Source organism: Dama dama, chromosome 8 (assembly GCF_033118175.1).
Source record: "Dama dama isolate Ldn47 chromosome 8, ASM3311817v1, whole genome shotgun sequence".
Taxonomy (NCBI): Eukaryota; Metazoa; Chordata; class Mammalia; order Artiodactyla; family Cervidae; genus Dama; species Dama dama.
Window position 1 is genome coordinate 63338112 of NC_083688.1, and position 27274 is coordinate 63365385.

A 27274-nucleotide genomic window follows, 5' to 3' on the forward strand; every position below is an offset into this window, starting at 1 on the left:
TCAGACCGTTTCATGCTCATCTCATTTTGACACCTTTTGAAACTCTTCATATTTTTCACACATTTTGAAGCTCTTCATATTTTTCACACGTTTTCAGGCTCTTCATATTTTTCAACACCATTTCATGCTACTCCTATTTTTCAGACCGTTTCATGCTCATCTAATTTTTGACACTTTTTGAAGCTCTTCATATTTTTCACACCTTTTGAAGCTCTTCATATTTTTCACACGTTTTCAGGCTCTCCATGTTTTTCAAAACCGCTTCATGCTCCTCCTGTATTTCAGACCGTTTAATTCTCCTCATGTATTTCACACCTTTTGAATCACTTCATATTTTTCACACCTTTTCAGGCTCTTCATGTTTTTGAACACCATTTCATGCTCCTCCTATGTTGCAGACCTTTTCATTCTCCTCATATTTTTGACACCTTTTGAAGCTCTTCATATTTTTGACACCTTTTGAAGCTCTTCATATTTCTCACAGCTTTTCAGGCTCTTCATGGTTTTCAACACCACTCCATGCTCCTCCTATTTTTCACACCTTTTCGTTCTCCTCATATTTTTCACACCTTTTGAAGCTCTTCATATATTTCACACCTTTTCAGGCTCTTCATTTTTTTCAACACCACTTCATGCTCCTCCTGTTTTTCAGACCGTATCCTGCTCCTCATATTATTCACACCTATTGAAGCTCTTCATATTTTTCACACCTTTTAAGACTGTTCATGTTTTTGAACACCACTTCATGCTCCTCCTATTTTTCAGAGAGTTTCATGCTCCTCATGTATTTCACACCTTTTGAATCTCTTCATATTTTTCACACCTTTTCAGGCTCTTCATGTTTCTGATCACCGTTTCATTCTCCTCCTATCTTTCAGACCGTTTCATGCTCCTCATATTTTTGACCCCTTTTGAAGCTCTTCATCTTTTTCACACCTTTTCAGGCTCTTCATGTTTTTCAACACCATTTCATGCTTCTTCTATTTTTCAGAACGTTTCATTCTCCTCATATTTTTCACACCTTTTCAGGCTCTTCATGTTTTTCAACACCGCTTCATGCTCCTCCTATTTTTCAGACCGTTTCATGCTCCTCATATTTTGGACACCTTTTGAAGCTCTTCATATTTTTCACACCTTTTCAGGCTCTTCATGTTCTTGATCACCGTTTCATGCTGCTTCTATTTTTCACACCGTTTCATGCTCTCCATATTTTTCACACCTTTTGAACCTCTTCATATTTCTCACACGTTTTCAGGCTCTTCATGTTTTTCAACACCGCTTCATGCTCCTCCTATTTTTCAGACCGTTTAATGCTCCTCATGTATTTCACACCGTTTGAAGTTCCTCATATTTTTCACACCTTTTTAGGCTCTTCATGTTTTTCAACACCGCTTCATGCTCCTCCTATTTTTCAGACCGTTTCATGCTCCTCATATTTTGGACACCTTTTGAAGCTCTTCATATTTCTCACAGCTTTTCAGGCTCTTCATGTTTTTCAACACCACTCCATGCTCCTCCTATTTTTCACACCGTTTCGTTCTCCTCATATTTTTCACAACTTTTGAAGCTCTTCATATATTTCACACCTTTTCAGGCTCTTCATTTTTTTCAACACCACTTCATGCTCCTCCTGTTTTTCAGACCGTTTCATTCTCATCTCATTTTGACACCTTTTGAAGCTCTTCATATTTTTCACACCTTTTGAAGCTCTTCATATTTTTCACAAGTTTTCAGGCTCTTCATGTTTTTCAACACCGCTTCATGCTCCTCCTATTTTTTAGACTGTTTAATGCTCCTCATGTATTTCACACCGTTTGAAGTTCCTCATATTTTTCACACCTTTTCAGGCTTTCATGTTTTTGAACACGGCGTCATGCCCCTCCTATTTTTCAGACCGTTTCATGCTCCTCATATTTTTGACACCTTTTGAAGCTCTTCATATTTCTCACAGCTTTTCAGGCTCTTCATGTTTTTAAACACCGCTTCATGCTCCTCCTGTTTTTCAGACCGTTTCATGCTCCTCTATTTTGGACACCTTTTGAAGCTCTTCATATTTTTCACACCTTTTCAGGCTCTTCATGTTTTTCAACACCGCTTCATGCTCCTCCTTTTTTTCAGACCGTTTCATGCTCCTCATACTTTGGACACCTTTTGAAGCTCTTCATATTTTTCACACCTTTTCAGGCTGTTCATGTTTTACAACAACACTTCATGCTCCTTCTATTTCACAGAGAGTTTCATGCTCCTCATGTATTTCACACCTTTTGAAGCTCTTCATATATTTCACACCTTTTCAGGCTTCTCATTTTTTTCAACACCACTTCTTGCTCCTCCTATTTTTCAGACCTTTTCATGCTCATCCCTTTTTGACACCTTTTGAAGCTCTTCATATTTTTCACACCTTTTCATGCTCTTGATGATTTTCGACACCGCTTCATTCTCCTCCTATTTTTCTGACCGTTTCATGCTCATCTCTTTTTTCACACCTTTTGAAACTCTTCATATTTTTCACACTTTTTGAAGGTCTTCATATTTTTCACACGTTTTCAGGCTCTTCATGTTTTTCAACACCACTTCATGCTCCTCCTATTTTTCAGACCGTTTCATTCTCCTCATATTTTTGACACCTTTGAAGCACTTCATATATTTCACACCTTTTCAGGCTTTTCATTTTTTCAACCCCACTTCATGCTCCTCCTATTTTTCAGACCGGTTCATGCTCATCTCATTTTGATACCTTTTGAAGCTCTTCATTTTTCTCATATTCTTTAAGCTCTTCTTATTTTCACACGTTTTCAGACTCTTCAGGTTTTTCAACACCACTTCATGCTCCTGCAATTTTTCAGACCGTTTCATGCTCCTCATATTTTTGACACTTTTTGAGGCTTTTACTATTTTTCACACCTTTTCAGGCTCTTCTTGTTTTTGAACACCGTTTCATAATCCTCCTATTTTTCAGACCATTTCTTGCTCCTCATATTTTTCACACCTTTTGAAGCTCTTCATATTTTTCACAACTTTTCAGGCTCTTCATGTTTTTCCACACCACTTCATGCTTCTCCTATTTTTCAGCCCGTTTCATGCTCCTCATGTATTTCACAGCTTTTGAATCTCTTCATGTTTTTCACACCTCTCAGGCTCTTCATGTTTTTGATCACCGTTTCATGCTCCTCCTATTTTTCAGACCGTTTCATGCTCCTCATATTTTTGACAACTTTTGAAGCTCTTCATATATTTCACACCTTTTCAGGCTCTTTATGTTTTTGAACACCGCTTCATGCTCCTCCTATTTTTTAGACCATTTAATGCTCCTCATCTATTTCACACCTTTTGAAGCTCTTCATATTTTTCAAACCTTTTCAGGCTCTTGATGTTTTTCAACACCGCTTCATTCTCCTCCTCTTTTTCAGAACGTTTCATACTCCTCATATTTTTGACACCTTTTGAAGCTCTTCATATATTTCACACCTTTTCAGGCTCTTCATGTTTTAGAACACCGCTTCATGCTCCTCCTATTTTTCAGACCGTTTAATGCTCCTCATGTATTTCACACCTTTTGAAGCTCTTCATATTTTTCACACCTTTTCAGGCTCTTCATGTTTTTGAACACCGTTTCATGCTCCTCCTATTTTTCAGACCGTTTCATGCTCCTCATATTTTTGACACCTTTTGAAGCTCTTCATATATTTCACACCTTTTCAGGCTCTTCATATTTTTGAACACCGCTTCATGCTCCTCCTATTTTTCAGATTGTTTCATGCTCCTCATATTTTAGACACATTTTGAAGCTCTTCATATTTTTCACACCTTTTGAAGCTCTTCATATTTTTCACACGTTTTCAGGCTCTTCATATTTTTCAACACGGCGTCATGCTCCTCCTATTTTTCAGACCGTTTCATGCTCCTCATATTTTTGACACCTTTTGAAGCTCTTCATATTTCTCACAGCTTTTCAGGCTCTTCATGTTTTTAAACACCGCTTCATGCTCCTCCTTTTTTTCAGACCGTTTCATGCTCATCTCATTTTGACACCTTTTGAAGCTTTTCATATTTTTCACACATTTTGAAGCTCTTCATATTTTTCACACGTTTTCAGGCTCTTCATATTTTTCAACACCACTTCATGCTACTCCTATTTTTCAGACCGTTTCATGCTCATCTAATTTTTGACACTTTTTGAAGCTCTTCATATTTTTCACACCTTTTGAAGCTCTTCATATTTTTCACACGATTTCAGGCTCTTCATGTTTTTCAAAACCGCTTCATGCTCCTCCTATATTTCAGACCGTTTAATCCTCCTCATGTATTTCACACCTTTTGAATCACTTCATATTTTTCACACCTTTTCAGGCTCTTCATGTTTTGAACACCATTTCATGCTCCTCCTATGTTTCAGACCGTTTCATTCTCATCTCATTTTGACACGTTTTGAAGCTCTTCATATTTTTCACACCTTTTCAGGCTCTTCATGTTTCTGATCACCGTTTCATTCTCCTCCTATCTTTCAGACCGTTTCATGCTCCTCATATTTTTGACCCCTTTTGAAGCTCTTCATCTTTTTCACACCTTTTCAGGCTCTTCATGTTTTTCAACACCATTTCATGCTTCTTCTATTTTTCAGAACGTTTCATTCTCCTCATATTTTTCACACCTTTTCAGGCTCTTCATGTTTTTCAACACCGCTTCATCCTCCTCCTATTTTTCAGACCGTTTCATGCTCCTCATATTTTGGACACCTTTTGAAGCTCTTCATATTTTTCACACCTTTTCAGGCTCTTCATGTTTTTGATCACCGTTTCATGCTGCTTCTATTTTTCACACCGTTTCATGCTCTCCATATTTTTCACACCTTTTGAAGCTCTTCATATTTTTCACACGTTTTCAGGCTCTTCATGTTTTTCAACACCGCTTCATGCTCCTCCTATTTTTCAGACCGTTTAATGCTCCTCATGTATTTCACACCGTTTGAAGTTCCTCATATTTTTCACACCTTTTCAGGCTCTTCATGTTTTTGAGCACGGCGTCATGCTCCTCCTATTTTTCAGACCGTTTCATGCTCCTCATATTTTGGACACCTTTTGAAGCTCTTCATATTTTTCACACCTTTTTAGGCTCTTCATGTTTTTCAACACCGCTTCATGCTCCTCCTATTTTTCAGACCGTTTCATGCTCGTCATATTTTGGACACCTTTTGAAGCTCTTCATATTTCTCACAGCTTTTCAGGCTCTTCATGTTTTTCAACACCACTCCATGCTCCTCCTATTTTTCACACCGTTTCGTTCTCCTCATATTTTTCACACCTTTTGAAGCTCTTCATATATTTCACACCTTTTCAGGCTCTTCATTTTTTTCAACACCACTTCATGCTCCTCCTGTTTTTCAGACCGTTTCATTCTCATCTCATTTTGACACCTTTTGAAGCTCTTCATATTTTTCACACCTTTTGAAGCTCTTCATATTTTTCACAAGTTTTCAGGCTCTTCATGTTTTTCAACACCGCTTCATGCTCCTCCTATTTTTTAGACTGTTTAATGCTCCTCATGTATTTCACACCGTTTGAAGTTCCTCATATTTTTCACACCTTTTCAGGTTTTCATGTTTTTGAACACGGCCTCATGCCCCTCCTATTTTTCAGACCGTTTCATGCTCCTCATATTTTTGACACCTTTTGAAGCTCTTCATATTTCTCACAGCTTTTCAGGCTCTTCATGTTTTTAAACACCGCTTCATGCTCCTCCTGTTTTTCAGACCGTTTCATACTCCTCATATTTTGGACACCTTTTGAAGCTCTTCATATTTTTCACACCTTTTCAGGCTCTTCATGTTTTTCAACACCGCTTCATGCTCCTCCTTTTTTTCAGACCGTTTCATGCTCCTCATACTTTGGACACCTTTTGAAGCTCTTCATATTTTTCACACCTTTTCAGGCTGTTCATGTTTTACAACAACACTTCATGCTCCTTCTATTTCACAGAGAGTTTCATGCTCCTCATGTATTTCACACCTTTTGAAGCTCTTCATATATTTCACACCTTTTCAGGCTTCTCATTTTTTTCAACACCACTTCTTGCTCCTCCTATTTTTCAGACCTTTTCATGCTCATCCCTTTTTGACACCTTTTGAAGCTCTTCATATTTTTCACACCTTTTCATGCTCTTGATGATTTTCAACACCGCTTCATTCTCCTCCTATTTTTCTGACCGTTTCATGCTCATCTCTTTTTTCACACCTTTTGAAACTCTTCATATTTTTCACACTTTTTGAAGGTCTTCATATTTTTCACACGTTTTCAGGCTCTTCATGTTTTTCAACACCACTTCATGCTCCTCCTATTTTTCAGACCGTTTCATTCTCCTCATATTTTTGACACCTTTGAAGCACTTCATATATTTCACACCTTTTCAGGCTTTTCATTTTTTCAACCCCACTTCATGCTCCTCCTATTTTTCAGACCGGTTCATGCTCATCTCATTTTGATACCTTTTGAAGCTCTTCATATTTCTCATATTCTTTAAGCTCTTCTTATTTTCACACGTTTTCAGACTCTTCAGGTTTTTCAACACCACTTCATGCTCCTGCAATTTTTCAGACCGTTTCATGCTCCTCATATTTTTGACACTTTTTGAGGCTTTTACTATTTTTCACACCTTTTCAGGCTCTTCTTGTTTTTGAACACCGTTTCATAATCCTCCTATTTTTCAGACCATTTCTTGCTCCTCATATTTTTCACACCTTTTGAAGCTCTTCATATTTTTCACAACTTTTCAGGCTCTTCATGTTTTTCCACACCACTTCATGCTTCTCCTATTTTTCAGCCCGTTTCATGCTCCTCATTAATTTCACAGCTTTTGAATCTCTTCATGTTTTTCACACCTCTCAGGCTCTTCATGTTTTTGATCACCGTTTCATGCTCCTCCTATTTTTCAGACCGTTTCATGCTCCTCATATTTTTGACACCTTTTGAAGCTCTTCATATATTTCACACCTTTTCAGGCTCTTCATATTTTTGAACACCGCTTCATGCTCCTCCTATTTTTCAGATTGTTTCATGCTCCTCATATTTTAGACACATTTTGAAGCTCTTCATATTTTTCACACCTTTTGAAGCTCTTCATATTTTTCACACCTTTTCATGCTCTTGATGATTTTCAACACCGCTTCATTCTCCTCCTATTTTTCTGACCGTTTCATGCTCATCTCTTTTTCCACACCTTTTGAAACTCTTCATATTTTTCACACTTTTTGAAGGTCTTCATATTTTTCACACGTTTTCAGGCTCTTCATGTTTTTCAACACCACTTCATGCTCCTCCTATTTTTCAGACCGTTTCATTCTCCTCATATTTTTGACACCTTTGAAGCACTTCATATATTTCACACCTTTTCAGGCTTTTCATTTTTTCAACCCCACTTCATGCTCCTCCTATTTTTCAGACCGGTTCATGCTCATCTCATTTTGATACCTTTTGAAGCTCTTCATATTTCTCATATTCTTTAAGCTCTTCTTATTTTCACACGTTTTCAGACTCTTCAGGTTTTTCAACACCACTTCATGCTCCTGCAATTTTTCAGACCGTTTCATGCTCCTCATATTTTTGACACTTTTTGAGGCTTTTACTATTTTTCACACCTTTTCAGGCTCTTCTTGTTTTTGAACACCGTTTCATTATCCTCCTATTTTTTAGACCATTTAATGCTCCTCATCTATTTCACACCTTTTGAAGCTCTTCATATTTTTCAAACCTTTTCAGGCTCTTGATGTTTTTCAACACCGCTTCATTCTCCTCCTCTTTTTCAGAACGTTTCATACTCCTCATATTTTTGACAACTTTTGAAGCTCTTCATATATTTCACACCTTTTCAGGCTCCTCATGTTTTTGAACACCGCTTCATGCTCCTCCTATTTTTTAGACCATTTAATGCTCCTCATCTATTTCACACCTTTTGAAGCTCTTCATATTTTTCAAACCTTTTCAGGCTCTTGATGTTTTTCAACACCGCTTCATTCTCCTCCTCTTTTTCAGAACGTTTCATACTCCTCATATTTTTGACACCTTTTGAAGCTCTTCATATATTTCACACCTTTTCAGGCTCTTCATGTTTTAGAACACCGCTTCATGCTCCTCCTATTTTTCAGACCGTTTAATGCTCCTCATGTATTTCACACCTTTTGAAGCTCTTCATATTTTTCACACCTTTTCAGGCTCTTCATGTTTTTGAACACCGTTTCATGCTCCTCCTATTTTTCAGACCGTTTCATGCTCCTCATATTTTTGACACCTTTTGAAGCTCTTCATATATTTCACACCTTTTCAGGCTCTTCATATTTTTGAACACCGCTTCATGCTCCTCCTATTTTTCAGATTGTTTCATGCTCCTCATATTTTAGACACATTTTGAAGCTCTTCATATTTTTCACACCTTTTGAAGCTCTTCATATTTTTCACACGTTTTCAGGCTCTTCATATTTTTCAACACGGCGTCATGCTCCTCCTATTTTTCAGACCGTTTCATGCTCCTCATATTTTTGACACCTTTTGAAGCTCTTCATATTTCTCACAGCTTTTCAGGCTCTTCATGTTTTTAAACACCGCTTCATGCTCCTCCTTTTTTTCAGACCGTTTCATGCTCATCTCATTTTGACACCTTTTGACGCTCTTCATATTTTTCACACATTTTGAAGCTCTTCATATTTTTCACACGTTTTCAGGCTCTTCATATTTTTCAACACCACTTCATGCTACTCCTATTTTTCAGACCGTTTCATGCTCATCTAATTTGTGACACTTTTTGAAGCTCTTCATATTTTTCAAACCTTTTGAAGCTCTTCATATTTTTCACACGATTTCAGGCTCTTCATGTTTTTCAAAACCGCTTCATGCTCCTCCTATATTTCAGACCGTTTAATCCTCCTCATGTATTTCACACCTTTTGAATCACTTCATATTTTTCACACCTCTTCAGGCTCTTCATGTTTTGAACACCATTTCATGCTCCTCCTATGTTTCAGACCGTTTCATTCTCATCTCATTTTGACACGTTTTGAAGCTCTTCATATTTTTCACACCTTTTGAAGCTCTTCATATTTCTCACAGCTTTTCAGGCTCTTCTTGTTTTTAAACACCGCTTCATGCTCCTCCTTTTTTTCAGACCGTTTCATGCTCATCTCATTTTGACACCTTTGAAGCTCTTCATATTTTTCACACATTTTGAAGCTCTTCATATTTTTCACACGTTTTCAGGCTCTTCATATTTTTCAACACCACTTCATGCTACTCCTATTTTTCAGACCGTTTCATGCTCATCTAAATTTTGACACTTTTTGAAGCTCTTCATATTTTTTACACCTTTTGAAGCTCTTCATATTTTTCACACGTTTTCAGGCTCTTCATGTTTTTCAACACCGCTTCATGCTCCTCCTATGTTTCAGACCGTTTAATCCTCCTCATGTATTTCACACCTTTTGAATCACTTCATATTTTACACACCTTTTCAGGCTCTTCATGTTTTTGAACACCATTTCATGCTCCTCCTATGTTGCAGACCGTTTCATTCTCCTCATATTTTTGACACCTTTTGAAGCTCTTCATATTTTTCACACCTTTTGAAGCTCTTCATATTTCTCACAGCTTTTCAGGCTCTTCATGTTTTTCAACAGCACTCCATGCTCCTCCTATTTTTCACACCGTTTCGTTCTCCTCATATTTTTCACACCTTTTGAAGCTCTTCATATATTTCACACCTTTTCAGGCTCTTCATTTTTTTCAACACCACTTCATGCTCCACCTGTTTTTCAGACCGTTTCATTCTCATCTCATTTTGACACCTTTTGAAGCTCTTCATATATTTCACACCTTTTGAAGCTCTTCATATTTTTCACAAGTTTTCAGGCTCTTCATGTTTTTCAACACCGCTTCATGCTCCTCCTATTTTTCAGACCGTTTAATGCTCCTCATGTAATTCACACCGTTTGAGGTTCCTCATATTTTTCACACCTTTTCAGGCTCTTCATGTTTTTGATCACGGCGTCATGCTCCTCCTATTTTTCAGCCCGTTTCATGCTCCTCATATTTTTGACACCTTTTGAAGCTCTTCATATTTCTCACGGCTTTTCAGGCTCTTCATGTTTTTAAACACCGCTTCATGCTCCTCCTGTTTTTCAGACCGTTTCATGCTCCTCATATTTTGGACACCTTTTGAAGCTCTTCATATTTTTCACACCTTTTCAGGCTCTTCATGTTTTACAACAACACTTCATGCTCCTCCTATTTTTCAGACCGTTTCATGCTCCTCATATTTTGGACACCTTTTGAAGCTCTTCATATTTTTCACACCTTTTCAGGCTCTTCATGTTTTACAACAACACTTCATGCTCCTTCTATTTTTCAGAGAGTTTCATGCTCCTCATGTATTTCACACCTTTTGAAGCTCTTCATATATTTCACACCTTTTCAGGCTTCTCATTTTTTTCAGCACCACTTCTTGCTCCTCCTATTTTTCAAACCTTTTCATGCTCTTCCCTTTTTGACACCTTTTTAAGCTCTTCATATTTTTCACACCTTTTCATGCTCTTGATGATTTTCAACACCGCTTCATTCTCCTCCTGTTTTTCAGACCGTTTCATGCTCATCTCATTTTGACACCTTTTGAAACTCTTCATATTTTTCACACTTTTTGAAGGTCTTCATATTTTTCACACGTTTTCAGTCTCTTCATGTTTTTCAACACCACTTCATGCTCCTCCTATTTTTCAGACCGTTTCATTCTCCTCATATTTTTGACACCTTTGAAGCACTTCATATATTTCACACCTTTTCAGGCTTTTCATTTTTTCAACCCCACTTCATGCTCCTCCTATTTTTCAGACCGGTTCATGCTCATCTCATTTTGATACCTTTTGAAGCTCTTCATATTTCTCATATTTTTGAAGCTCTTCTTATTTTCAGACGTTTTCAGACTCTTCATTTTTTTCAACACCAGTTCATGCTCCTGCAATTTCTCAGACCGTTTTATGCTCCTCATATTTTTGACACTTTTTGAGGCTTTTACTATTTTTCACACCTTTTCAGGCTCTTCTTGTTTTTGAACACCGTTTCATAATCCTCCTATTTTTCAGACCATTTCTTGCTCCTCATATTTTTCACACCTTTTGAAGCTCTTCATATTTTTCACAACTTTTCAGGCTCTTCATGTTTTTCCACACCACTTCAAGCTTCTCCTATTTTTCAGCCCGTTTCATGCTCCTCATGTATTTCACAGCTTTTGAATCTCTTCATGTTTTTCACACCTTTTGGGCTCTTCATGTTTTTCAACACCACTTCATGCTCCTCCTATTTTTCAGACCTTTTCATGCTCATCTCATTTTTGATACCTTTTGAAGCTCTTCATATTTGTCACACCTTTTCAGGCTGTTGATGTGTTTCATATTTTTGAAGCTCTTCATATTTTCACACCTTTTCATGCTCCTCATATTTTTGACACCTTTTGAAGCTCTTCATATATTTCACACCTTTTCAGGCTCTTCATGTTTTAAAACACCGCTTCATGCTCCTCCTATTTTTCAGACCGTTTAATGCTCCTCATGTATTTCACACCTTTTGAAGCTCTTCATATTTTTCACACCTTTTCAGGCTCTTCATGTTTTTGAACACCGTTTCATGCTCCTCCTATTTTTCAGACCGTTTCATGGTCCTCATATTTTTGACTCCTTTTGAAGATCTTCATATTTTTCACACCTTTTCAGGCTCTTGATGATTTTCAACACCGCTTCATTCTCCTCCTGTTTTTCAGACCGTTTCATTCTCATCTCATTTTGACACCTTTTGAAGATCTTCATATTTTTCACACCTTTTGAAGCTCTTCATATTTTTCACACCTTTTGAAGCTCTTCATATTTTTCACACCTTTTGAAGCTCTTCATATTTTTCACACCTTTTCAGGCTCTTCATGATTTTCAACACCGCTTCATGCTCCTCCTATTTTGCAGACCGTTTCATTCTCATCTCATTTTTGATACCTTTTGAAGCTCTTCATATTTGTCACACCTTTTGAAGCTCTTCATATTTTTCAAGTTTTTGAATCTCTTCCTATTTTCACACCTTTTCAGGCTCTTCATGTTTTTCAACACCGATTCATGCTCCTCCTATTTTTCAGACCGTTTCATGCTCATCTCATTTTTGATACCTTTTGAAGCTCTTCATATATTTCACACCTTTTGAAGCTCTTCATATTTTTCACAAGTTTTCAGGCTCTTCATGTTTTTCAACACCGCTTCATGCTCCTCCTATTTTTCAGACCGTTTAATGCTCCTCATGTAATTCACACCGTTTGAGGTTCCTCATATTTTTCACACCTTTTCAGGCTCTTCATGTTTTTGATCACGGCGTCATGCTCCTCCTATTTTTCAGCCCGTTTCATGCTCCTCATATTTTTGACACCTTTTGAAGCTCTTCATATTTCTCACGGCTTTTCAGGCTCTTCATGTTTTTAAACACCGCTTCATGCTCCTCCTGTTTTTCAGACCGTTTCATGCTCCTCATATTTTGGACACCTTTTGAAGCTCTTCATATTTTTCACACCTTTTCAGGCTCTTCATGTTTTACAACAACACTTCATGCTCCTCCTATTTTTCAGACCGTTTCATGCTCCTCATATTTTGGACACCTTTTGAAGCTCTTCATATTTTTCACACCTTTTCAGGCTCTTCATGTTTTACAACAACACTTCATGCTCCTTCTATTTTTCAGAGAGTTTCATGCTCCTCATGTATTTCACACCTTTTGAAGCTCTTCATATATTTCACACCTTTTCAGGCTTCTCATTTTTTTCAGCACCACTTCTTGCTCCTCCTATTTTTCAAACCTTTTCATGCTCTTCCCTTTTTGACACCTTTTGAAGCTCTTCATATTTTTCACACCTTTTCATGCTCTTGATGATTTTCAACACCGCTTCATTCTCCTCCTGTTTTTCAGACCGTTTCATGCTCATCTCATTTTGACACCTTTTGAAACTCTTCATATTTTTCACACTTTTTGAAGGTCTTCATATTTTTCACACGTTTTCAGTCTCTTCATGTTTTTCAACACCACTTCATGCTCCTCCTATTTTTCAGACCGTTTCATTCTCCTCATATTTTTGACACCTTTGAAGCACTTCATATATTTCACACCTTTTCAGGCTTTTCATTTTTTCAACCCCACTTCATGCTCCTCCTATTTTTCAGACCGGTTCATGCTCATCTCATTTTGATACCTTTTGAAGCTCTTCATATTTCTCATATTTTTGAAGCTCTTCTTATTTTCACACGTTTTCAGACTCTTCATTTTTTTCAACACCAGTTCATGCTCCTGCAATTTCTCAGACCGTTTTATGCTCCTCATATTTTTGACACTTTTTGAGGCTTTTACTATTTTTCACACCTTTTCAGGCTCTTCTTGTTTTTGAACACCGTTTCATAATCCTCCTATTTTTCAGACCATTTCTTGCTCCTCATATTTTTCACACCTTTTGAAGCTCTTCATATTTTTCACAACTTTTCAGGCTCTTCATGTTTTTCCACACCACTTCAAGCTTCTCCTATTTTTCAGCCCGTTTCATGCTCCTCATGTATTTCACAGCTTTTGAATCTCTTCATGTTTTTCACACCTTTTGGGCTCTTCATGTTTTTCAACACCACTTCATGCTCCTCCTATTTTTCAGACCTTTTCATGCTCATCTCATTTTTGATACCTTTTGAAGCTCTTCATATTTGTCACACCTTTTCAGGCTGTTGATGTGTTTCATATTTTTGAAGCTCTTCATATTTTCACACCTTTTCATGCTCCTCATATTTTTGACACCTTTTGAAGCTCTTCATATATTTCACACCTTTTCAGGCTCTTCATGTTTTAGAACACCGCTTCATGCTCCTCCTATTTTTCAGACCGTTTAATGCTCCTCATGTATTTCACACCTTTTGAAGCTCTTCATATTTTTCACACCTTTTCAGGCTCTTCATGTTTTTGAACACCGTTTCATGCTCCTCCTATTTTTCAGACCGTTTCATGGTCCTCATATTTTTGACTCCTTTTGAAGATCTTCATATTTTTCACACCTTTTCAGGCTCTTGATGATTTTCAACACCGCTTCATTCTCCTCCTGTTTTTCAGACCGTTTCATTCTCATCTCATTTTGACACCTTTTGAAGATCTTCATATTTTTCACACCTTTTGAAGCTCTTCATATTTTTCACACCTTTTGAAGCTCTTCATATTTTTCACACCTTTTCAGGCTCTTCATGATTTTCAACACCGCTTCATGCTCCTCCTATTTTGCAGACCGTTTCATTCTCATCTCATTTTTGATACCTTTTGAAGCTCTTCATATTTGTCACACCTTTTGAAGCTCTTCATATTTTTCAAGTTTTTGAATCTCTTCCTATTTTCACACCTTTTCAGGCTCTTCATGTTTTTCAACACCGATTCATGCTCCTCCTATTTTTCAGACCGTTTCATGCTCATCTCATTTTTGATACCTTTTGAAGCTCTTCATATTTATCACACCTTTTGAAGCTCTTCATATTTTTCATATTTTTGAATCTCTTCATATTTTCACATCTTTTCAGGCTCTTCATGTTTTTCAATACCGCTTCATGCTCCTCCTATTTTTCAGACCGTTTCATGCTCATCTCATTTTGACACCTTTTGAAGCTCTTCATATTTTTCACACCTTTTGAAGCTCTTTATATTTTTCACACCTTTTCAGGCTCTTCATGATTTTCAACATCGCTTCATGCGCCTCCTATTTTTCAGACCTTTTCATGCTCATCTCATTTTTGAAACCTTTTGAAGCTCTTCATATTTGTCACACCTTTTGAAGCTCTTCATATTTTTCATATTTTTGAATTCTTCATATTTTCACACCTTTTCAGCCTCTTCATGTTTTTCAACACCACTTCATGCTCCTCCTGTATTTCAGACCGTATCCTGCTCCTCATATTATTCACACCTATTGAAGCTCTTCATATTTTTCACACCTTTTAAGACTCTTCATGTTTTTGAACACCACTTCATGCTCCTCCTATTTTTCAGAGAGTTTCATGCTCCTCATATTTTGGACACCTTTTGAAGCTCTTCATATTTTTCACACCTTTTTAGGCTCTTCATGTTTTTCAACACCGCTTCATGCTCCTCCTATTTTTCAGACCGTTTCATGCTCCTCATATTTTGGGCACCTTTTGAAGCTCTTCATATTTTTCACACCTTTTCAGGCTCTTCATGTTTTACAACAACACTTCATGCTCCTTCTATTTTTCAGAGAGTTTCATGCTCCTCATGTATTTCACTCCTTTTGAAGCTCTTCATATATTTCACACCTTTTCAGGCTTCTCATTTTTTTCAACACCACTTCTTGCTCCTCCTATTTTTCAGACCTTTTCATGCTCATCCCTTTTTGACACCTTTTGAAGCTCTTCATATTTTTCACTCCTTTTCATGCTCTTGATGATTTTCAACACCGCTTCATTCTCCTCCTGTTTTTCTGACCGTTTCATGCTCATCTCTTTTTTCACACCTTTTGAAACTCTTCATATTTTTCACACTTTTTGAAGGTCTTCATATTTTTCACACGTTTTCAGGCTCTTCATGTTTTTCAACACCACTTCATGCTCCTCCTATTTTTCAGACCGTTTCATTCTCCTCATATTTTTGACACCTTTGCAGCACTTCATATATTTCACACCTTTTCAGGCTTTTCATTTTTTCAACCCCACTTCATGCTCCTCCTATTTTTCAGACCGGTTCATGCTCATCTCATTTTGATACCTTTTGAAGCTCTTCATATTTCTCATATTTTTTAAGCTCTTCTTATTTTCACACGTTTTCAGACTCTTCATGTTTTTCAACACCACTTCATGCTCCTGCAATTTTTCAGACCGTTTCATGCTCCTCATATTTTTGACACTTTTTGAGGCTTTTACTATTTTTCACACCTTTTCAGGCTCTTCTTGTTTTTGAACACCGTTTCATAATCCTCCTATTTTTCAGACCATTTCTTGCTCCTCATATTTTTCACACCTTTTGAAGCTCTTCATATTTTTCACAACTTTTCAGGCTCTTCATGTTTTTCCACACCACTTCATGCTTCTCCTATTTTTCAGCCCGTTTCATGCTCCTCATGTATTTCACAGCTTTTGAATCTCTTCATGTTTTTCACACCTTTTCAGGCTCTTAATGTTTTTGATCACCGTTTCATTCTCCTCCTATTTTTCAGACCGTTTCATGCTACTCATATTTTGGGCACCTTTTGAAGCTCTTCATATATTTCACACCTTTTCAGGCTCTTCATGTTTTACAACAACACTTCATGCTCCTTCTATTTTTCAGAGAGTTTCATGCTCCTCATGTATTTCACACCTTTTGAAGCTCTTCATATATTTCACACCTTTTCAGGCTTCTCATTTTTTTCAACACCACTTCTTGCTCCTCCTATTTTTCAGACCTTTTCATGCTCATCCCTTTTTGACACCTTTTGAAGCTCTTCATATTTTTCACTCCTTTTCATGCTCTTGATGATTTTCAACTCCGCTTCATTCTCCTCCTGTTTTTCTGACCGTTTCATGCTCATCTCTTTTTTCACACCTTTTGAAACTCTTCATATTTTTCACACTTTTTGAAGGTCTTCATATTTTTCACACGTTTTCAGGCTCTTCATGTTTTTCAACACCACTTCATGCTCCTCCTATTTTTCAGACCGTTTCATTCTCCTCATATTTTTGACACCTTTGCAGCACTTCATATATTTCACACCTTTTCAGGCTTTTCATTTTTTCAACCCCACTTCATGCTCCTCCTATTTTTCAGACCGGTTCATGCTCATCTCATTTTGATACCTTTTGAAGCTCTTCATATTTCTCATATTTTTTAAGCTCTTCTTATTTTCACACGTTTTCAGACTCTTCATGTTTTTCAACACCACTTCATGCTCCTGCAATTTTTCAGACCGTTTCATGCTCCTCATATTTTTGACACTTTTTGAGGCTTTTACTATTTTTCACACCTTTTCAGGCTCTTCTTGTTTTTGAACACCGTTTCATAATCCTCCTATTTTTCAGACCATTTCTTGCTCCTCATATTTTTCACACCTTTTGAAGCTCTTCATATTTTTCACAACTTTTCAGGCTCTTCATGTTTTTCCACACCACTTCATGCTTCTCCTATTTTTCAGCCCGTTTCATGCTCCTCATGTATTTCACAGCTTTTGAATCTCTTCATGTTTTTCACACCTTTTCAGGCTCTTCATGTTTTTGATCACCGTTTCATGCTCCTCCTATTTTTCAGACCGTTTCATGCTCCTCATATTTTTGACAACTTTTGAAGCTCTTCATATATTTCACACCTTTTCAGGCTCTTCATGTTTTTGAACACCGCTTCATGCTCCTCCTATTTTTTAGACCATTTAATGCTCCTCATCTATTTCACACCTTTTGAAGCTCTTCATATTTTTCACACCTTTTCAGGCTCTTAATGTTTTTCAACACCGCTTCATTCTCCTCCTCTTTTTCAGAACGTTTCATGCTCCTCATATTTTTGACACCTTTTGAAGCTCTTCATATATTTCACACCTTTTCAGGCTCTTCATGTTTTAGAACACCGCTTCATGCTCCTCCTATTTTTCAGACCGTTTAATGCTCCTCATGAATTTCACACCTTTTGAAGCTCTTCATATTTTTCACACCTTTTCAGGCTCTTCATGTTTTTGAACAACTTTTCATGCTCCTCCTATTTTTCAGACCGTTTCATGCTCATCTCATTTTGACACCTTTTGAAGCTCTTCATGTTTTTCACACATTTTGAAGCTCTTCATATTTTTCACACGTTTTCAGGCTCTTCATATTTTTCAACACCACTTCATGCTACTCCTATTTTCAGACCGTTTCATGCTCATCTAATTTTTGACACTTTTTGAAGCTCTTCATATTTTTCACACCTTTTGAAGCTCTTCATATTTTTCACACGTTTTCAGGCTCTTCATGTTTTTCAAAACCGCTTCATGCTCCTCCTATATTTCAGACCGTTTAATCCTCCTCATGTATATCACACCTTTTGAATCACTTCATATTTTTCACATCTTTTCAGGCTCTTCATGTTTTTGAACACCATTTCATGCTCCTCCTATGTTTCAGACCGTTTCATTCTCATATCATTTGGACACGTTTTGAAGCTCTTCATATTTTTCACACCTTTTGAAGCTCTTCATATTTCTCACAGCTTTTCAGGCTCTTCATGTTTTTAAACACCGCTTCATGCTCCTCCAATTTTTCAGACCGTTTCATGCTCATCTCATTTTGACACCTTTTGAAGCTCTTCATATTTTTCACACATTTTGAAGCTCTTCATATTTTTCACACGTTTTCAGGCTCTTCATATTTTTCAACACCACTTCATGCTACTCCTTTTTTTTCAGACCGTTTCATGCTCATCTAAATTTTGACACTTTTTGAAGCTCTTCATATTTTTCACACCTTTTGAAGCTCTTCATATTTTTCACACCTTTTCATGCTCTTGATGATTTTCAACACCGCTTCATTCTCCTCCTGTTTTTCAGACCGTTTCATGCTCATCTCATTTTGACACTTTTTGAAACTCTTCATATTTTTCACACTTTTTGAAGGTCTTCATATTTTTCACACGTTTTCAGGCTCTTCATGTTTTTCAACACCACTTCATGCCCCTTCTATTTTTCAGACCGTTTCATTCTCCTCATATTTTTGACACCTTTGAAGCACTTCATATATTTCACACCTTTTCAGGCTTTTCATTTTTTCAACCCCACTTCATGCTCCTCCTATTTTTCAGACCGGTTCATGCTCATCTCATTTTGATACCTTTTGAAGCTCTTCATATTTCTCATATTTTTGAAACTCTTCTTATTTTCACACCTTTTCAGGCTCTTCATGTTTTTCAACACCCCTTCATGCTCCTCCTATTTTTCAGACCGTTTCATGCTCCTCATATTTTTGACACCTTTTGAAGCACTTCATATTTTTCACACCTTTTCAGGCTCTTCATGTTTTTCAACACCGCTTCATGCTCCTCCTATTTTTCAGACCGTTTCATGCTCATCTCATTTTTGATACCTTTTGAAGCTCTTCATATTTGTCACACCTTTTGAAGCTCTTCATATTTTTCATATTTTTGAATCTCTTCATATTTTCACACCTTTTCAGGCTCTTCATGTTTTTCAACACCCCTTCATGCTCCTCCTATTTTTCAGACCGTTTCATGCTCCTCATATTTTTGACACCTTTTGAAGCACTTCATATTTTTCACACCTTTTCAGGCTCTTCATGTTTTTCAACACCGCTTCATGCTCCTCCTATTTTTCAGACCGTTTCATGCTCATCTCATTTTTGATACCTTTTGAAGCTCTTCATATTTGTCACACCTTTTGAAGCTCTTCATATTTTTCATATTTTTGAATCTCTTCATATTTTCACACCTTTTCAGGCTCTTCATGTTTTTCAACACCCCTTCATGCTCCTCCTATTTTTCAGACCGTTTCATGCTCCTCATATTTTTGACACCTTTTGAAGCTCTTCATATTTTTCACACTTTTTCAAGCTCTTCATGTTTTTCATCACGGCTTTATGCTCTTCATATTTTTCAGAACCTTTCATGCTCCTCATATTTTTGACACCTTTTGAAGCTCTTCATATTTTTCACACCTTTTCAGGCTCTTCATGTTTTTCAACACCGATTCATGCTCCTAATATTTTTCAGACCGTTTCATGCATCTCATATATTTCACAACTTTTGAAACTCTTCATATTTTTCACACCTTTTCAGGCTCTTCATATTTGTGAACACCGCTTCATGCTCCTCCTATTTTTCAGACCGTTTCATGCTCCTCATGTTTTTGACACCTTTTGAAGTTCTTAATATTTTTCACACCTTTTCAGGCTCTTCATGTTTTTCAACACCGCTTCATGCTCCTAATATTTTTCAGACCGTTTCTTGCACCTCATATATTTCACACCTTTTGAAACTCTTCATTATTTTCAACCCTTTTCAGGCTCTTCTTGTTTTTCAACACCGCTTCATGCTCCTAATATTTTTCAGACCGTTTCTTGCACCTCATATATTTCAACCTTTTGAAATTCTTCATATTTTTCACACCTTTTCAGGCTCTTCATGTTTTTCAACACTGCTTCATGCTCCTCCTCATTTTCAGACCGTTTCATGCTCCTCATATTTTTGACAATTTTGAGGCTTTTCATATTTTTCACACCTATTCAGGCTCTTCATGTTTTTGAACACCGTTTCATAATCCTCCTATTTTTCAGACGGTTTCATGCTCCTCATATTTTTGACACCTTTTGAAGCTCTTCATATTTTTCACATCTTTTGAAGCTTTTCATATTTTTCACACCTTTTCAGGGTTTTCAATTTTTTCAACACCACTTCATGCTCCTCCTATTTTTCAGACCGTTTCATGCTCCTCATATTTTTGACACCTTTTCAAGCTCTTCATATATTTCACACCTTTTCAGGCTTTTCATGTTTTTGAACACCGCTTCATGTTCCTCCTATTTTTCAGACCGTTTCATGCTCCTCATATTTTTGACAACTTTTGAAGCTCTTCATATATTTCACACCTTTTCAGGCTCTTCATATTTTTGAACACCGCTTCATGCTCCTCCTATTTTTCAGATTGTTTCATGCTCCTCATATATTAGACACTTTTTGAAGCTCTTCATATTTCTCACACCTTTTCAGGCTCTTGATGATTTTCAACATCGCTTCATTCCCCTCCAGTTTTCAGACCGTTTCATGCTCATCTCATTTTGACACCTTTTGAAGCTCTTCATATTTTTCACACCTTTTCAGGCTCTTCATGTTTTTGAACACCGCTTCAGGCTCCTCCTATTTTTCAGACCGTTTCATGCTCCTCATATTTTTGACACCTTTTGAAGCTTTTCATATTTTTCACACCTCTTCAGGCTCTTCATTTTTTTCAACACCACTTCATGCTCCTCCTATTTTTCAGACCTTTTCAGGCTCATCTAATATTAGACACCATTTGAAGCTCTTCATATTTTTCACACCTTTTGAAGCTCTTCATATTTTTCACACGTTTTCAGGCTCTTCATGTTTTTCAACACCGCTTCATTCTCCTCCTATTTTTCAGAACGTTTCATGCTCATCTCATTTTGACACCTTTTGAAGCTCTTCATATTTTTCACACATTTTGAAGCTCTTCATATTTTTCAAACATTTTCAGGCTCTTCATATTTTTCAACACCACTTCATGCTACTCCTATTTTTCAGACCGTTTCATGCTCATCTAATTTTTGACACTTTTTGAAGCTCTTCATATTTTTCACACCTTTTGAAGCTCTTCATATTTTTCACACGTTTTCAGGCTCTTCATGTTTTACAACACCGCTTCATGCTCCTCCTATATTTCAGACCGTTTAATCCTCCTCATGTATTTCACACCTTTTGAATCACTTCATATTTTTCACACCTTCAGGCTCTTCATGTTTTTGAACACCATTTCATGCTCCTCCTATGTTGCAGACCATTTCATTCTCCTCATATTTTTGACACCTTTTGAAGCTCTTCATATTTTTCACACCTTTTGAAGCTCTTCATATTTTTCACACGATTTCAGACTCTTCATGTTTTTCAACACCGGTTCATGCTCCTGTTATTTATCATACCGTTTCATACTCCTCATATATTTGACACGTTTTGAGACTCTTCATATTTTTCACACCTTTTCATCCTCTTCAAGTTTTTCAACACCGCCTCATCCTCCTCTTATTTTTAAGACCGTTTCATGCTCCTCATATTTTGGACACCTTTTAAAGCTCTTCATATTTTTCACACCTTTTCATCCTCTTCAAGTTTTTGAACACCGCTTCATCGTCCTCCTATTTTTAAGACCGTTTCATGCTCCTCATATTTTTGACACCTTTAGAAGCTCTTCATATATTTCACACCTTTTCAGGCTCTTCATGTTTTTCAACACCACTTTATGTTCCTCATATTTTTAAGACCATTTCTTGCTCCTCATATTTTTGACACCTTTAGAAGCTCTTCATATTTTTCACACCTTTTCAGGCTGTTCATGTTTTTCAACAACGCTTCATGCTCCTCCTGTTTTTCTGACCGTTTAATCCTCCTCATGTATTTCACACCTTTTGAAGCTCTTCATATTTTTCACACCTTTTCAGGCTCTTCATGATTTTCAACACCGCTTCATGCTCCTCCTATTTTTCAGACCGTTTCATGCTCATCTCATTTTTGACACCTTTTGAAGCTTTTCATATTTTTCACACCTTTTCAGGCTCTTCATGATTTTCAACACCTCTTCATGCACCTCCTATTTTTCAGAACGTTTCATGCTCCTCATATTTTTGACACCTTTTGAAGCTCTTCATATTTTTCACATCTTTTCAGGCTTTTCATGTTTTTGAACACAGCTTCATGTTCCTCCTATTTTTCAGACCGTTTCATGCTCCTCATATTCTTGACACCTTTTGAAGCTCTTCATATTTTTCACACCTTTTCCTGCTCTGCATGTTTTTCAACACCGCTTCATGCTTCTCCTATATTTCAGACCGTTTCATGCTCCTCATATTTTTGACACCTTTTGAAGCTCTTCATATATTTCACAGCTTTTCACGCTATTCATATTTTGCAACACCGCTTCATCCTTCTCCTATTTTTCAGACCGCTTCATGCTTCTCATATTTTTGACACCCTTTGAAATTCTTCATATTTTTCACACTTTTTCATGCTTTTCATGTTTTTCAACACCGTTTCATACTCCTCCTATTTTTCACACTGTTTAATGCACCTCATATTTTTGACACCTTTTGAAGCTCTTCATATTTTTCACAACTTTTCAGGCTCTTCATGTTTTTGAGGACCGCTTCATGCTCCTCCTATTTTTCAGACCGTTTCATGCTCCTCATATTTTTGAGATCTTTTGAAGCTCTTCATATTTTTCACACCTTTTCAGGCACTTCATGTTTTTAAACACCGCTTCATGCTCCTCCTATTTTTCAGACCGTTTCATGCTCCTGATATTTATGACACCTTTTGAAGCTCTTCATATATTTCACACCTTTTCAGGCTCTTAATGTTTTTCAGCACCTCTTCATGCTCCTCCTATTTTTCATTCGTTTCATGCTTCTCATATTTTTGACACCTTTTGAAGCTCTTCATATTTTTCACACCTTTTCAGGCTCTTCAGGTTTTTGAACACCGTTTCATGCTCCTCCTATTTTTCATACCGTTTCATGCTCCTCATATTTTTGACACCTTTTGAAGCTCTTCATATTTTTCACTTCTTTTTAGGCTATTCATGTTTTTCAACACCGCTTCATGCTTCTCCTATTTTTCAGACTGTTTCATGCTCCTCCTAGTTTTGACACCATTGAAGCTGTTCATATATTTCAAAATTTTCAGGCTCTTCATGTTTTTCAACACCGTTTCATGCTCCTCCTATTTTTCAGTCGTTTCATGCTTCTCATATTTTTAACTCATTTAGAAGCTCTTCATGTTTTTCACCCCTTTTCAGGCTCTTCATGTTTTTAACCACCGCTTCATGCTCCGCTTATTTTTTTGACCGTTTCATGCTCCTCATATTTTTGACACATTTTGAAGCTCTTCAAATATTTCACACCTTTTCAAGCTCCTCAGGTTTTTCAGCACCACTTCATGCTCCTCCTTTTTTTCAGACCATTTCATGTTCCTCATCTGTTTCACACCTTTTGAAGCTCTTTATATTCTTTAGGTTATCAGGCCTTTCATGCTTTTGAACACTGTTTCATGCTCCTTATATTTTTGACACCTTTTGAAGCTCTTCATGTATTTCACACCTGTTCAGGCTCTTCATGTATTTCAACACCGCTTCAGGCTCCTCCTATTTTTCAGACCGTTTCATGCTCCTAATATTTTTGACACCTTTTGAAGCACTTCATATTTTTCACACCATTTCAGGCTCTTCATGTTTTTCAACACCACTTCATTCTCCTCCTATTTTTCAGACCGTTTATTGCTCCTCATATTTTTCACACCTTTTAAAGCTCTATATATTTATCTCAACTTTTCAGGCTTTTCATGTTTTTAACACCGTTTCATGCTCCTCATATTTTTGACACCTTTTGATGGTCTTCATATATTTCACACCTTTTCAGGCTCTTCATGTTTTTCAAGACCGCTTCATGCTCCTCCTATTTTTCAGACCGTTTCATGCTCCTCATAATTTTGACACCTTTTGAAGCTCTTCATATTTTTCACACCTCTTTATGGTCTTCATTTTTTCAACACCGTCTCATGCTCCTCTTATTTTTTGACTGTTTCATGCTCCTCATATTTTTGACACCTTTTTAAGTTCTTCATATATTTCACACCTTTTCAGGCTCTTCATGTTTTTGAACACCATTTCATGCTCCTCCTATTTTTCAGACCGTTTCATTCTCCTACAATTTTTCGGACAGTGTCGTGCTCCTCATATTTTTGACACCTTTTGAATCTCTTCCTATATTCACACCTTTTCATGCTCTTCATGTTTTTCATCACCGTTTCATGCTCCTCATCTGTTTCATACCTTTTTAAGCTCTTTATATTCTTCACAGTTTTTCAGGCTTTTCATGTTTTTGAACACTGTTTTGTGCTCCTCATATTTTTGACACCGTTTGAAGCCCTTCATATATTTCACACCTTTTCAGGCTGTTCATGTTTTTCAACACCGCTTCGTGCTCCTCCTATTTTTCAGACCATTTCATGCTCCTCATCTGTTTCACACCTTTTGAAGCTATTTATATTCTTCACAGTTTTTCAGGCTTTTCATCTTTTTGAACACTGTTTCATGCTCCTCATAATTTTGACACCTTTTGAAGCTCTTCATGTATTTCACACCTTTTGAGGCTCTTCATGTATTTCAACACCACTTCCAGCTCCTTCTAATTTCCATACAGTTTCATGCTGCTCATATTTTTGACACCTTTTGAAGCTCTTCATATTTTTCACACCATTTCAGGCTCTTCATGTTTTTCAACACCACTTCATTCTCCTCCTATTTTCCCGACCGTTTATTGCTCCTCATATTTTTCACACCTTTTAAGCTCTATACATTTATCACAACTTTTCAGGCTTTTCATGATTTTAACACCGTTTCATGCTCCTCATATTTTTGACACCTTTTGAAGGTCTTCATATGTTTCACACCTTTTCAGGCTCTTCATGTTTTTCAACACCGGTTCATGCTCCTCCTATTTTTCAGACCGTTTCATGCTCCTCACATTTTTGACACCTTTTGAAGCTCTTCATGTTTTTCACACCTTTTGAAGCTCTTCATATGTTTCACACCTTTTCTGGCTCTTCATGTTTTTCAACACCACTTCATACTCCTCCTATTTTTCTGACCGTTTCTTTCTCCTCTCATTTTTGACACCTTTTGAAGCTCTTCATATGTTTCACACCTTTTCAGGCTCTTCATGTTTTTCAACACCATTTCATGCTCCTCCTATTTTTCAGACCGTTCATGCGACTAATTTTTTTCACACCTTTTGAAGCGCTTCTTATATATCACACCTTTTCAGGCTCTTCATATTTTTCAACACCGCTTCATGCTCCTCCTATTTTTCAGACCGTTTCATGCTTCTTATATTTTTGACTTCTTTTGAAGCTCTTCATATATTTCACTCCTTTTTAGGCTCTTCGTGTTTTTCAACACCGTTTCATGCTCCTCCTATTTTTCAGAACGCTTCATGCTCCTCATATTTTTGACACATTTTGTAGCTCTTCATATATTTCACACCTTTTCAGGCTCTTCATGTTTTTCAACAGCGCTTCATGCTCTTCCTATTTTTAAGACAGTTTCATGCGCATCATAATTTTGAAACCTTTTGAAGCTCTTCATATTTTTCACACATTTTCAGTCTCTTCATGTTTTTCCACACCGTTTCAGGTTGCTCCTATTTTTCAGACCGTTTCATGCTCCTTATATATTTGACACCTTTTGAAGCTTTTCATATTTTTCACTGCTTTTTAGGCTCTTCGTGTTTTTCAACACCGTTTCATGCTCCTAATATTTTTCAGACCGTTTCATGCTCCTCATATTTTTGACACCTTTTGAAGCTCTTCATATTTTTCACACCTTTTCAGTATCTTCAAGTTTTTGAACGCCGCTTCATGCTCCTCATATTATTCATACCTTCTGAAGCTCTTCATATTTTTCACACATTTTCAGGCTCTTCATGTTTTTCAACACCACTTCATGCTCCTCCTATTTTTCAGACCGTTTCATGCTCCTCATATTTCTGCCACTTTTTGAAGCTCTTCATATTTTTCACCCCTGTTCAGTATCTTCAAGTTTTTGATAACCGCTTTATGCTTCTCATATTTTTCACACCTTTTGAAATGCTTCATATTTTTCACATGTTTTCAGGATCTTCATGTTTTTGAACACCATTTCATGCTCCTCCTATTTTTTAGACCGTTTCATGCTCTTCATGTTTTTCAAGACCGTTTCATGCTCCTCCTATTTTTCAGACCGTTTCATGCTCCTCAAATTTTTCATATGTTTTGAAGCTCTTCAAATTTTGCACACCTTTTCAGGCTCTTCATGTTTTTGAACACTGTTTCATGCTACTCCTATTTGACACCTTTTGAAGCTCTTCATATTTTTCACACCTTTTCATGCTCTTCATGTTTTCCAACACCGTTTCATGCTCCTCCTATTTTCAGACTGTTTCATGCTCCTCATATTTTTGACACCTTTTCAGGCTCTTAATGATTTTGAACACCGTTTCATACTCCTCTTATTTTTCAGACAGTTTCATGCTCCTCATATATTTGACACCTTTTGAAGCTCTTCATATTTTTCACACCTTTTCGGGCTCTTCATGTTTTTGAACACCACTTCATGCGCCTCCTATTTTTCAGACCGTTTCATGCTCCTCATATTTTGACACCTTTTTAATCTCTTCATATTTTTCACACCTTTTCATGCTCTTCATGTTGTTCAACACCGTTTCATACTCCTCTTATTTTTCAGAATGTTTCGTGCTCCTCATGTTTTGACACCTTTTGAAGCTCTTCATATTTTTCACATCTTTTCAGTATCTTCAAGTTTTTGAACACCGTTTCTTGCTCCTCCTATTTTTCAGACCGTTTCCTGCTCCTCATATTTTTGACAACTTTTGGAGCTCTTCATATTTTTCACACCTTTTCAGGCTCTGCATGTTTCGAACACTCCTTCATGCTCCTCCTATGTTTCA